Here is a 13,537-nt window from a genome sequence, read left to right as displayed (position 1 = left end):
TGTAAGATGATAAAATTGTCTTGTATATTGGTAAAGATAAAGCTAGGTTATGCTGTGATAACAAATTAATTCTGAAATTTTAGTGGCTTAACAGAGCAGATGTTTATTTATCATTCATGTTCCATGTCCACAGTGGCTCTGCAAGGGGACTCTGCTCCACACAGTCACTCAAGAAGCCAGGATGATAGAGGTTCCACTACCTTGTAGCTGTACCATCTGAAACATGTGACCTCCTCAGTCATCACAAAAGGGAAAGTGGGAACCAGAGAACTCACCCCTGATCTCTATACTTTGGCCCAGAAGTAACATGCTTTATTTCTGCACACAACTCATTAGCTGGAAATGATTGCATGTCTCACATAATTGCAGAGAAACTGGGAAATAGACTCTTCCTATATATCCATCAGGAGAAAGAAGAGAACCAACATTATCTACTTGAGGGATAGAATTCAAGTCCCTGCCTTAATGTAACTTATAGTCTAGAGCAGTGATTCCCAAATTTTAGGATATAGAAACATTAGCTAAGGGCTTTGTTTAAAAACACAAATTCTTTTTTACAGCTGCATAGTATTCCATGGTGTATATGTGCCACATTCTTTTATCCAGTCTATCACTGATGGGCATTTGGGTTGGTTCCAAGTCTTTGCTATTTTGAATAGTGCTGCAACATACATAAATATGCATGAGTCTTTATAGTAGAATGATTTATAATCTGATGAGTGCATGTCCTTTACAGGGGCATGGATGAAGCTAGAAACCATCATTCTCAGCAAACACAAGAACAGAAAACCAAACACCACATGTTCTCACTCATAAGTGAGAGTGGAACAATGAGAACACATGGACACAGGGAGGGGAGCATCACACACCTGGGTCTGTCGGGGGGCGGGGGTGGGAGGCTAGAGGAGGGAGAGCATAGGAGAAATACATAATGTAGATGACGAGTTGATGGGTGCAGCCAACCATCATAGCATATGTATATCTATGTAATAAACCTGCACTTTCTGCACATGTACCCCAGAACTTAAAGTATAATTTAAAAAATACAGATTCTTCACCCCTACCTCCACAGGCTCTGATTGGAAAAGACTTGGGAAAGCCTTGGCGTTTGTATGTTTTGCACATTCCCCAGGTGATGAAAGTGTTCTGTGGAGCACAGTCTGGAAGACAGTTCTCTAGTGACTGGATTTGGCCAGACAGGCCATTTCCACCCAACAACTTGGCCCCTACCAGTGCCATGCATATTCTGACCCCTGTGTGCTCTCTGAGGGCACACATCAGTCTCTCTAAAAAGCCGTGAGGTTTGATTTACTTCCTGAAAGCATACACCGGGATGGGCTGGCCTTACAAGGAAAGGCCAGGCTGCCAGCTGCAGCCATGTTGGGGTGCCCATTCCCACAGAGGTGTCCAATACCACGCTACACACATTTCTGCAAGTCAAGAAGGCTGTGGTCCTGGGCAGAGCAAATTCTGCAATACAAGCTTTTGCAAGTTGGAAAATAATTCAAAATTGAATAGATCTGAAAACACTAACTGGCCTTAAGGCTGGTTGGTGAGTACCACACTGACCCAGAGGAGCAGTAGCCTTATTTTTGTGTAACATATGAAGAAACATTTGACTTCTTTAGCAACTGATAGGAGGAAGGTACTGTCTGTGCCAAAGAGTGGCTCTGATGAGCACCTTGGGGACTGAAGTAAACAGGAGTCCAAAGATCATGCAAAAGACAGAAATTATTATGAATTATTTTTAAAAGAGGAGGAGAGAAAAGAGCAGCACAGCTTAGAAATGTCTCAGGGATGGGTGCCTGGGAAAAGAATCCTTGAAGGCTAAAGTGTTTATTTGGTGTTTTGCTACATGGTATGCAGTAAAACCATCTCTTGGGCCTAATCTTCAGGAAAATCCCTATTGCTCACTAATGCTTGGCAGAGTGAATTTCTTTGCAGGAGGGCCGAGTCCTTTGTCAAAAGTGTAAAGCAAAGGGCAGTGAGCGATTCTCCATGCTCCATTCTGGGTCAATCTGCAACTTAGAGGTTCTGGGCCTTTCAAATGATCTCTGAAGAACTGCTGGACCTGGATGAACAGAGGAAAGGGCAATAATAGCTGGACAAAGCCATGGAGCAGTACTAGTGCCTGGCGGCAGTACAAGTTACAGTGATCGCCAGCAGAGGACTATGCCTATGAGGCTTGATGCTAAATGCAGGAGACATAGCATTGGGAAGCTCCCCAGATACTTAGGGCAGGGTGAATTTACTCAATAGGGCTTGAAAGCTAGGGCTTAAGAAGGGAGGAACTAGAATCAAAGGTAATTTCAATTATGCCACTAATCTAAACAGCTGGTCAAAAGAGTAAATGTTGTAGCAATAATAGCAATAACAATAATAATAATTAATAATAGTAAATAGGCTGGGCATGGTGGCTCATGCCTATAATCCTAGCACTTTGAGAAGCCGAGGTAGGTGGATTACTTGAGGCCAGGAGTTCAAAACCACCCTGGTCAACATGGTGAAACCCCATCTCTACTAAGAATACAAAAATTAGCGGGGCCTGGTGGTACACGCCTGTAATCCCAGCTACCCAGGAGGCTGAGGCTGAAGAATCACTTGACCCCGAGAGGCAAAGGCTGCAGTGAGGTGAGATCATGCCAGTGCATCCAGCCTCGGCAACAGAACCAGATTCCATCTCAAAAAAATAAAAAATAAAATAAAATAATAATAGTAAATAACAGTCATATAGGACTACTATATGCAAGTCTTGTTCTAATCACTTTACAAATATTAATTTATCTAGCCCCACAATTTATAAAGTAGGTATATTATTGCCCCTATTATATGAGAACATTGAGCCCAGAAAGAGGGAGTTGCTGAAGGTTACCCAGCCTGCAACGGCAGAGCCATGATGGAAACCTAGACAGTGTGCCTCCAAGGTCTATGTTCTGAACTGTCTCCCTTTAATATATGTAAAAGTGCTTTATTAAATAAATGTTAAGGGGCTGGCCAATGTAATTTATCTCTAGGCTCCTGGATGTCTAGACAAGAGATATTAAAAGAAGGTAAAAACCAACCCAAAACTGAGGAGTTTCTAACAGGTAGAGAAAATTGCAACTTAAAAATATTCCCTGTGACCTCCCCAGGTGGCAGAAATATTCACCATACTGAGCATCTCAGCCCTGTTTCACAATAACAATTGCTACTCCAGGCAATTCTCTTTGTCAGATCAAAGAGATCAATCAATCATTAGAGATTGTTATGAACCAGATCAAGCATAGTTTATATCCAGGAAGTTACAGAGCTGGAGAGAGAACCCAAAAATGGGAGCATCGAGGGCAGGAGTGGATTGGACTTACTCAGCACCGGGAATCTATGGACAACAGTCTTGGTTAAAAAGGGAAAGCTGGCCCAGACCAACAGACGTCACAGAAAGATGTGAACACAGCTAAGGGTTAAGTACTAAAAGCTAGGAGCCCTATGTGAGCACATCCAGAAACACAAGAACCAGCCCCAAAAGGCTGACCAAATCTGTGGAGTCCCATCAGCCAAAAACCCTTTAGTCCCAGACATAAAGCCTTTGTCCAGCATCTGGAACATGGTACTGAAAATTCCTCCTCCAGGTGACTCCGGGCCCAAAGATCAGAGCAGCTTAGGCTTTGCCTGCACCACAGCCAAACGCCCCTTGAAGGCACATGGTGTGTTTCTAAAGCTCTGCCAGGCAAAGGAGACACCCCTGCAGCATGTGAGAAAGGCGTTTCTGATGTCTGTGTCTACATTTAGTCTTTGTTGATGTATTTGTGTCAGATCTTGATCATCACACTTTCCATAATTTAGGCTGTTTTCCGTCCAAACACACTAAATACATGTTATTGCTAAGAAACTGAGCTCTCGATTTACACTGTTTTGCACTCATTTCTTAAAATATCTCGGTGGCATCTCATGGTGAACAACAAAGCTATCCCTGATGGAATTCCTGTGTGTATGGGAAAGCATATAGGCCTTCCTAGGAGCACCTTTAGAGAGGGTTAGTCCTTCACAGTTATCTCACAGACAGACATCTCTCTATCATGATCAACATATGTCAGGAACCCCAGACGAAACCAATAGGAGACTTTGTTCAACTTTAAACAAGTCCAGATAAGCAGAACCCAAGCTAGCCCACCCTGACTGAAAAAGACTCTAGCAATCTAAGCCCCTCATCCCCACTGTGTGGCTCCTCCACTAAATAATGGAGGCTGAACCTGCTCAGATAGTCTGTTCCTCCTGTCTCCATGGCTAGGTTTCAAGGCAGCTCTTGTGGCATCTTCCCCTTTAAGAATGAAGCACTATGCACTAATTATCAAGAAAATGGTACTTATAACCACAGGGATATATCACACCTGTTAGAATGGCTACTAGCAACAAAACAAGACATTTTTAAAAATGTTGGTGAGGTTGGTGAGATTTTAAAAAATGTTGGTTGGAAAAAAAGATACTTCTGCACACTGTTGGTGAGAATGTAAATTAACATAACAATTGTGGAAAACAGTATGGGGGGGGTCCTAAAAAAAACTAGAAGTGGAATTACCATATGATCAAGCAATCGCACTACTGGATATACATCCAAAGGAAATGAAATCAGTACATCAAAGAGATATCTGCACTTCCATGTTTATTACAGCACTCTTTACAATAGTGAAGATATGAAATCAACCTGTGTCCATCAATTAATAAATGGATAGAGAACCTGTGCCCATCAATGACTAAACAGTGTGTGTATATACATAATAGAATATTGTTGGAATATATGGAAAATACATTGGAATATATGTGTGTGTGTGTGTATATATATGTGTACAATACAATATTGTTGGAATATATGGAATATACTTTAGAATAGATGCATATATACATAATGGAATACTGTTGAGTCTTAAAAAAGGATATCTCATCATTTGAAACAACGTAGATGAACCTAAAGGACATTATGTTAAGTAAAGTAAGCCAGGCACAGAAAGATGAATACTGCATGACCTCACTTGTATTTGGAATGTAAAATAGTTGAGCTCATAGAAATAGGGGGCAAAATGGTAGTTATGAGAGGCTGGGGACAGGGGATGAGAGGATTGAGGAAATGTTGGTCAAAGGTCATCACATTTTAGTTACGTAAGAGGAATAAGTGAAAGAGATCTATTGTACATCATGGTGACTATGGCTAATAATGTATTGTGTATTTGAAAATTGCTAAGAGAATGGATTTTAAGTGTTCTCACTGCCAAAATATAGGTATGTGAACGAATCCATGTTTATCAGCTTTATTTAGCCATTGTACTATGTATACATATATCAAAACACCATGTGATACACCATAAACATATACAATTTTTACTTGTCAATTAAAATAAATAGTTTTAAAATAAATAAATTTTTTAGTGGGGACAAAAGAAGAAAGCACTTTGCATGTAACTGGATCCACAAGTAGCCTCCCCTAGATGGTGCTCTGAAAAGCAAAGGAAACCACTAGACGAATGAATCCCAGACAAACCGAGTCTCTGCAACTAGAAACTCCACAACCTACAAACATGGCAAAATTTTGTGTCTGGGGTCAAAGAACAAGATTAGGGAGGGTTTGGGAGATGTTTGGGCTGGAAGAACTTTTGTACATCCAGGGATCTGTGGGAAGTTCCTTCCTAATGCCCACTGGTGACTCCCTCCTCCCGCCTATCTACCCGTTAGTCCACCATCCGGCCGTCTCTGCTGATGCAGCACAAGGTCTGGCTCCTCTCTGGGAACCCGAGGCCCTCCACGTTTTACCTCAGCCTATTCACCTTACTGCTTCCACTTTCTTGCTACTTTCTGAGCCTGCTAACTGCTGGCTTGCCTCCATGCATGTGTTAGCTAACTATATCATCACCACACCCTACAGGGTAGATTCTATTCTCACTCTCCTTTTAAGGGTGGGAAAAGATGAGCAGCATGTCTAATGTCACACAACTATAGAACTAGGGACTGCATCCAGATAGTCTAACCATAAGCCCACCATAACCATGAAGCAAACTGTAAGCACTTTGTGTAGCCACACAGATGCCTTTCCATCCCTATTCCATTTCACCTGTTCTTCCATGCCCAGCTCAGATGCCATGTTCTCCACAATTCCCTCCCACATCTCCCAAGTTGGACTTGTTCTTGTATTTCTATATCATGCCTGGTACTGCTCTTGGGAGTCTTACCAGTCTGGGGTATAAACTGGGCTGATTTCCTTCTCATACATTTGTAGGAGTGACTTATATTACACTCTAGGTTCTCCACACACAAGCTGTGTGACCTTGAAAGAGCCACTTTACTTCTCTGAGCCTAACTCCTTACATATGTCTCTGCCTCAGGGGTTTTAATTTTATTCTTTCAATAATTCTTTATTATCATTAATTTTATAATAAAATGTGATGCATGTAGCTTATTGCATGATTATGGGGCTCACTGAAGACTTACTGGACACCGTGCAGAGACATAATGCCATAGTGTCTACTTTCCAAGTTGCTGGAGGGGGCTAAAGCAGATCAGATTTATAACTCGCCTATCACAGTGCCTGGCAAACAAAAGGCACTCCTGAAATGTCAAGTGAAATATTATTCTGTAGGGTGTAAAAAGGGAGGCTTAGTTGTGTGATTTCAGACAAGCTACTAACTCTTAAAGGAGAGTAAGAATAGAATCTACCCTGTAGGGTGTGGTGATGATATAGCTATCTGACACACAGACTGCTTAGAACAGTATGGCATAAAGCGAGTGCTCCATAAATGTTAGCTGCGATTGCTGGCAGACAGTGTCCCCTCCTGGAAAGAGAAGCTGTGCCTCCCACACACCACCTAGCATCAGGCCTGGTGCACAACAGAGGAACTGAAGCAAACCATAAACACTCATCTCAACTTCCTCCAACAGGTGCCTCCAGATAGCAGGGAAGAGTTTGCTGAATCTTCAGCATTCTTCAGTTATCTATCTTCCATCACAAAATGGCAAAATCAGAACGTTTAGCCATCTCAACCACCACTGCATCTCACAGATAGGATGGAAGAACAGAATCCTGAGAAACTCCTGAGATCCACAGTGCATGCATTTCCTCTCTCAGCTTGACTTTCCTGGTAGAAATTACTATCAATACTGAAATGTCAGTTTTCTCCTCCTGCCTCTGTCTAGCCCCTTGGGTGCCACTGGGTGTTGCTCACAGCCAGGGAAGATGCTTCATGTCCATGTCCAAGTGTGGTCAGACCATAGTTTGCACAGAGCAGGAAAGGGGGTATTAAATGAGAGGCCTCTCCTTTTGGTGGAGGTGAAAGTAGTATAGGGTCCCCTGTGCTCCTCCCCAGATTACTGGTTCTGGCTCTGAGCTCACTGTTCCCTGCCAACCAGGTGGGGCAGGACCTAAAGGGAACTTCCTTGTGGGCTCTGCACCAATCACAGGATGGGCTGTCAGCAGCAAGTTCACACCTGTGACTTCCTTTACCCCTTACTGCCACACAGCATCATTGCTTCTGTCTACAGATAAAAATGATGAGGCTACGGTACAGGGAGGAGTTGACTTGAACCATTTTGCACAGTTTACTTGGCAATTCCAAGAGTTCATGTATAAGTAGTAACAACTGATCCATGTGTGAGAACTGGGATGCCCATTTGCTTCTGCTGCATAGGCATGGAGGAGACATTTCCTCTGGCCATGATGAGAACTTGGTCCTCTGATGGAAGATTATTTCAGCTCTGGCATGCTATCACAAATGAGTGAACACATGTTTGGTGATCCATAACTACCCCCAAATGAAGTTTCACTGATTCTTTATTGCCTCTTCCATTTGATGGACTTAGGAAATAACAACTTCTTTCTACTAATATGCAAAATGCTTCCAGATGTATCTGGATGTCCTCTGCTCTCCTTGTCACAAGCTGAGTACTCCCTGGGTCTGCTCACCTGCAGTACTTATGCCTGGCTCTGACTGTAGCCTCTTTGTCTGGACCAGCCGCTTGGACTTTCTACTCTCTCACTTTCTTCCCTTTTAATTTTCATTCAGCCTGTGTTTATCCCAGGCTTGATCCTCTAATGCTGGACTTTTAAGTGCTCTTTGGGATTCCTGCTGTTCCTGACTTTTAAACCCAATTATTACCTTATTTGCTAAGCACTGCTGGAGTTGCAATAAAGTGGAATGGGCACACCCAAGGAGTTGGTGGATAAATTTTCCAGATGTGGAATCAGACACACCCAGGAAGAATACTGAGCTCTGCTACTCACCAGCCTGGACAAGTTAGGTAGTTTCACTGAGCTTCAGTTTCCTCATCCATAAAATGGGGCTGACAATAGTAACCACATGGTTGTAAAAACTATGTATAAGAGTATACACGTTGCTGGCACATAGCAATTTCTCAATAAACCCTAGCTATAAGTTTTACTGAAGACCTTGCTACCCAAACAACATGAGCAGATGTGACTGGTGCCCTAATGGTGTGTCCACTTGTCCTACCCCAGAAGTCTTCCGTGGACAGTTTCTGTATGCACCAATGGCCACAGGACAAGGTTGGGGAGTTAACAGTCCAGGAACAAGCCTCAGTCGCTGAGGGATGGGAGCTGGTGGATAAATTTTCTGGATTCCTTGCTCCAGTGGGGCAATCTGAGGACTGGTCAACACTACCACTCAGAAGGCTCCAGTGGGACTGAGCCCCAGTGACCCACTGCCACTGCTCCTCTCCTACTTATCACACTTCCCCCACCTATTAATAGTTCATCCTGTTATATTCTCCCAAAGAAACCACTTACACCCAAACCCTGTCTCAGGGTCTACTTTAAGGGGAACAAAAACATAGATAAATGAATGAATTCCCCATTGCAATCCAGTGCAGTCAGTGCTGTGATGAGGAGAACAGTGGCACTGAGGACGTCATCCTAGTTTAAAGGATGCATAAAAACAACCCTTTCTGGGAGCTCCTGCTGGAAATGACTACAGTCTACCCAAGCACTATGAATTTTTACTGAGTGCCTATTTTGTACCAGGCACTCTGTCAGGTGCTAGCAATAATACCCAACTTCTCTCCTGGCAGAACTTACTGATCAGGGGAAAGTGGCAATCATAATTATGTGCTCAGTGCTGCAGCAAGTCTCTGCTTGGGGACTGATGGGGGGCTGTGTCAGAGACAGGACTGATAAGCTGAAAGCCTGAGTGGTATATAGACATTAGTAAGCTGAGCTGTTGGGAGGCCCCAGGGTTTCAAGGCTGAGGGTCTCTGTGTGCTCATATATTAGGGTCATTGCCAGAAATGTTAGATATTGATGCTACCTTTCCCATGGTAAGACTGACCAGGAGTTCTGGCTCTTGGGAGCTGCTATGGAGCTATAATATATTTTGGAAACAGTCTAGAATTTGGAGTATGAATTCCAGCCCTAGCTCAGCTTCTTGCTACCTAGGTCACTTCATCTTTGTAGACCTCAGTTCTGCAATATATAGTCTCTCCTGGCTGTCATGCAAATTAAGAAAAATAGATTATATAAACATCCAGGGACTGAGACATGATGATTAAGTGAAAAACATACCTGAGAGGTCAGTGGGAACTAGAAGGGAATGATGAATGAAAATCTGAATGCAGACTTAGCAGATCACCCATGTCCCAGACAGAAAATGGGCTTCTTGAGAGATGTATCTGGGAGGCAGAGATCTTCCAGGGAATGAGACCATCTTAGCACCTACCTAGGGGTTAAGCACAATGATGTTCTACCCCCACCCCGATTATGTGTGTGGTGTGCGTATTTTTTTTTTTTTTTTGAGACGGAGTTTCGCTCTTGTTACCCAGGCTGGAGTGCAATGGCGCCTGGATTCAGGCAATTCTCCTGCCTCAGCCTCCTGTGTAGCTGGGATTACAGGCACGCGCCACCGTGCCCAAATAATTTTTTGTAATTTTTAGTAGAGACGGGGTTTCACCATGTTGACCAGGATGGTCTCGATCTGTTGACCTCGTGATCCACCCGCCTCGGCCTCCCAAAGTGCTGGGATTACAGGCTTGAGCCACCGCGCCCGGCCGGTGTGTGTATTAACAGGAAGGATTACCTTAGGTAGTTTAAATGATTTTATCCTGGATTACTGGATGATGTTTTGTTATACTGACATATTCTGTGAGAAGTATAAAGTAGTAGGACGTCACTTCTGAGATTAGGATACAAATGACACACACACACACACACACACTCTCTCTCTCTCTCTCTCTCTCTCTCTCTCTCTCTCTCTCACTCTGACTCTTGTGTGCTTGCTCTGATGAAGCAAGCTGGAGATGTCCACAATGATGAGGCACTGAGGATGGCATCTACTCAACAGCCAGCAGGGAGCTGAGGCCCTCAGTCCAATAGCCTTCAAAGGAATGAATGCTGCCAGCCACCACATGAACTTGGCAGTGGATCATTTCTGCAGCTGTTCCTTCAGGTGAGACTGCAGTCTCATTCAACACCTTGATTTCAACCTAGTAGAGGCCCTGAAGCAAATACCCAGCTAAGTTGTACTCAGATTCCTGACCCACAGAAACTGCAAGGTATTATAGATGTGTTAGTTGAAGCTGCTAAATTTAAGGGTAAGTCAGTAGGCAGCAATGGAAAACTAGTATACCTAGTATATTAATTCTGATAACATGAAGACATGGATATCTGTTATGGATTAGTACTGACAGGGCTCTGGGACCATAATTAAGACTTATTCATAATTCATATATAAAATCATTCTACAGTCAGCAAAAGCGAAAGGCAAGAAAAAATGAATTTGAATAGGAAATGGCATTCTGTGGCATCACAAATAATAGTAGCCAATATTTCTGGCAAGTACACCCTGTGCCAGGGCCCTGCATGCACATCATCTCATTTAATTCATACCATAACTTGTGATATTGGAACCATTCCCATCCCTGTTTTACAGTTGAAAAAACTGAGACCCAGAGAGGTTAAGTAATTTATCTAAGTTCACACAGATACTTTTGAGCACCAGCCTACGAGCCCAGGTCTCTCTGACTTCAGAAGCTTCCCTCTTAACCATGGTATTATAACTCTCTCAGTAGGCTACAACTGGGGTAGGGGCCTTTTACAGGCTGTGAGAATGAGAGGGAGGATCCACCCACACTCCATTTTCCACATCCATGACATGAAGCATGGCAGTTCCACAAAGACCCCTCCAGATCTATGTCTGAGACTGGGGCTGGGGCACAGTGTCCAGTAAGTCTTCAGTGAGCCCCATAATCATGCAATAAGCTACACGTATCACATTTTATTATAACATTAATGACAATAAAGAATTATTAGAAGAATAAAATCAAAACCCCTGAGGCAGAGAGAACTCTAGCCTGGAAATCAATTGCAGTGAAGATTGCTGAATTTATAGACTTAGAAGATCCAAAATTCCTAAGATGTTTCAGATTCTTAACCTATATATTTCAAATTCTTAGCCTTCCTGTACTTTCTCACTCAGATAATCCATCAAAATCTCTGCAGAGTGATTCTATATGGAAAATCTTGACTTTTTAGTCAAAACACCCTAGCCCATGATATCGTTGTTCACTTCTCTGGCCTCATCTCTGCCCTAACCACACATACAGCATATGTTCTAGAATAGTGGGATCTGTGAGTAACCTAGTTGGATGCTTCTGGCTAAAGGTCTTTCCTAAGATTATAGTCATGAAGTCAGTGAGATCTACTGTCTTCTCAATCTCAATAGGAGCTAAAGGCTCTACTTCCAATCTCATTCACATCGTTGTTCACAAGCTTCATTTCCTTATGGACTGTGGCACTGAAATATTCAGTCCCTCACCATTCTCTGGGGGCATAGGATTGCTTACAACATGGCAGCTTGCTTTTCTCAACACCAGTGAGATGAGAACAAGAGGGGGGGGGGAGAGAGAGAGAGAGAGAGAGCGAGCGAGCGAGAGAGCACGCGCGCAACGGCATTGTCTTTTACAACCTAATCTTAGAAGCGGCATCCATCACTCATGACATTCAATGGAAGAGAATCTACAAGTCCACCCCACACTTAAAAGGAGGGGATTACACAAAGGTGTAACTATGAGGAGGCCAGGATCACTAGAAGCAATGTTAAAATTTGCCCACTATTCAATCAGTTCTCATGATCAATAAGGAATCTCATAATTAACAAGGAATGAGTGGCCCTTCCCCTTTCCTGCGTGTTGAGGGGCTTTCCAGGAGCCTGAATCAATATGGGGGTCTGGGACCTGCTGACCATCATGGAAAATAACAATCTCTCTTGATGATCTGTGTCTCTCCTTGAAATAAGTTTGTTTGCCCAAGAGCTCTCTCCTCTATCTCTTCTCTTCCAGGACACTGAATGGAGCAACCATCTTCTTGAAGGAAGACCATGTATGTTTTGGGGTAACCATCACTTTCCTGGCCAGAGTGCTCTCCTTCTACCTTGTGGTCCCTCCTATGGATATCCTATTGCCCCCCATCCCTTTCTCTTTTCTTCTGAGTCTGTGTCACTTTTTCCTTCTCTCTCTCTTTCAGGTCTACTTCACTGAGTCAACTTCCAGTTTAAAGAAAAAACATTCTGTCCTTTAGTCTAGTGGTCAATAGCTTGAATTATGGAGCCAGATTGCATGGGTGAGAATTCCAGGTCTGACATTTACTACACGTGTGACATTAGGCAAGTTATTTAACTTATTTGTATCTCACTTTCTTCTTCTATAAAATTGTGATAATAGTGTACACATCTCATAGTGTTGTGAAGATTTACAAAGTACTTAGAACTGCCTGATATATAGGGCTATGAAGATGCTTTTTGAGTGAATAAGTGAATGAATGATTTCACCAAAGAATGTGGCAGAATAAAATTAATGCCTCTTATCCTTATATAGTGCTGAATTATTTATAAAGTGCCTTCATATAGAGATCCTCTCTTATTTGTAACATAGTATTCATTATCCAATTTTGCAGATAATTAAAATATAAAGAGGTGAAATGCCCTGTCCAAGGTCACATGGAAAATTAGTAACAGAGCTAGGAGTAAACCAGGTCTCCAGATCCTGATTACTGTGCACTATTCAGCAAAGTAGATATTCCTCCAAGCTAATGTCTGGCATCTTTTTCAAGTTACCACATTTCTTATTCTCTCATAAGGGTAAATCAACAATTAAATGAGCAGCATGGGGTCCCTGTTGATGGAGTCAGCTCACAGCAACATCTTTTTCAGTATGTTGATTAGTCACAGAAAACTTGAGATGCCTCAGAGGGCTGGCTATGCAGGTGATTCTATCCCATTATCATCAACTGGCTGAGGCATGGGGCCCAGAAGTTGCAATAAAGGTTTAGATTGGACCTACACCAGCCCATCTTGAGGAAATACTTTGCTATCATTATAGATTAGCTTCTTGCATTTCCCATATCTTAATGGATCTGCTGAGAAATCTGGCCAAATTGGTTCATCATCTGTAAAATGAGGAGCCAAAACTTGCTCACGCCTTGAGGAAGAGGACCATGTCTTATCTAACTCTGAATTCCCAGCATCTAGCTAGTACTTAGAGGTCATGTGCTCTGAAAATCCACTCATGAATG

General features: G+C 42.8%; 1 long non-coding RNA gene across 2 annotated transcripts in view; it reads right to left on the bottom strand.

Annotated features, from left to right (window-relative positions):
• Window positions 1–13,537, bottom strand: part of LOC118153980 (uncharacterized) — a 357,355-nt gene that overhangs the window by 70,763 nt on the left and 273,055 nt on the right. The gene's annotated exons all lie outside the window — the stretch shown is intronic.

Source organism: Callithrix jacchus, chromosome 5 (genome assembly GCF_049354715.1).
Source record: "Callithrix jacchus isolate 240 chromosome 5, calJac240_pri, whole genome shotgun sequence".
Classification (NCBI taxonomy): Eukaryota; Metazoa; Chordata; class Mammalia; order Primates; family Cebidae; genus Callithrix; species Callithrix jacchus.
This window is presented reverse-complemented; position numbering and strand designations above follow the sequence as displayed.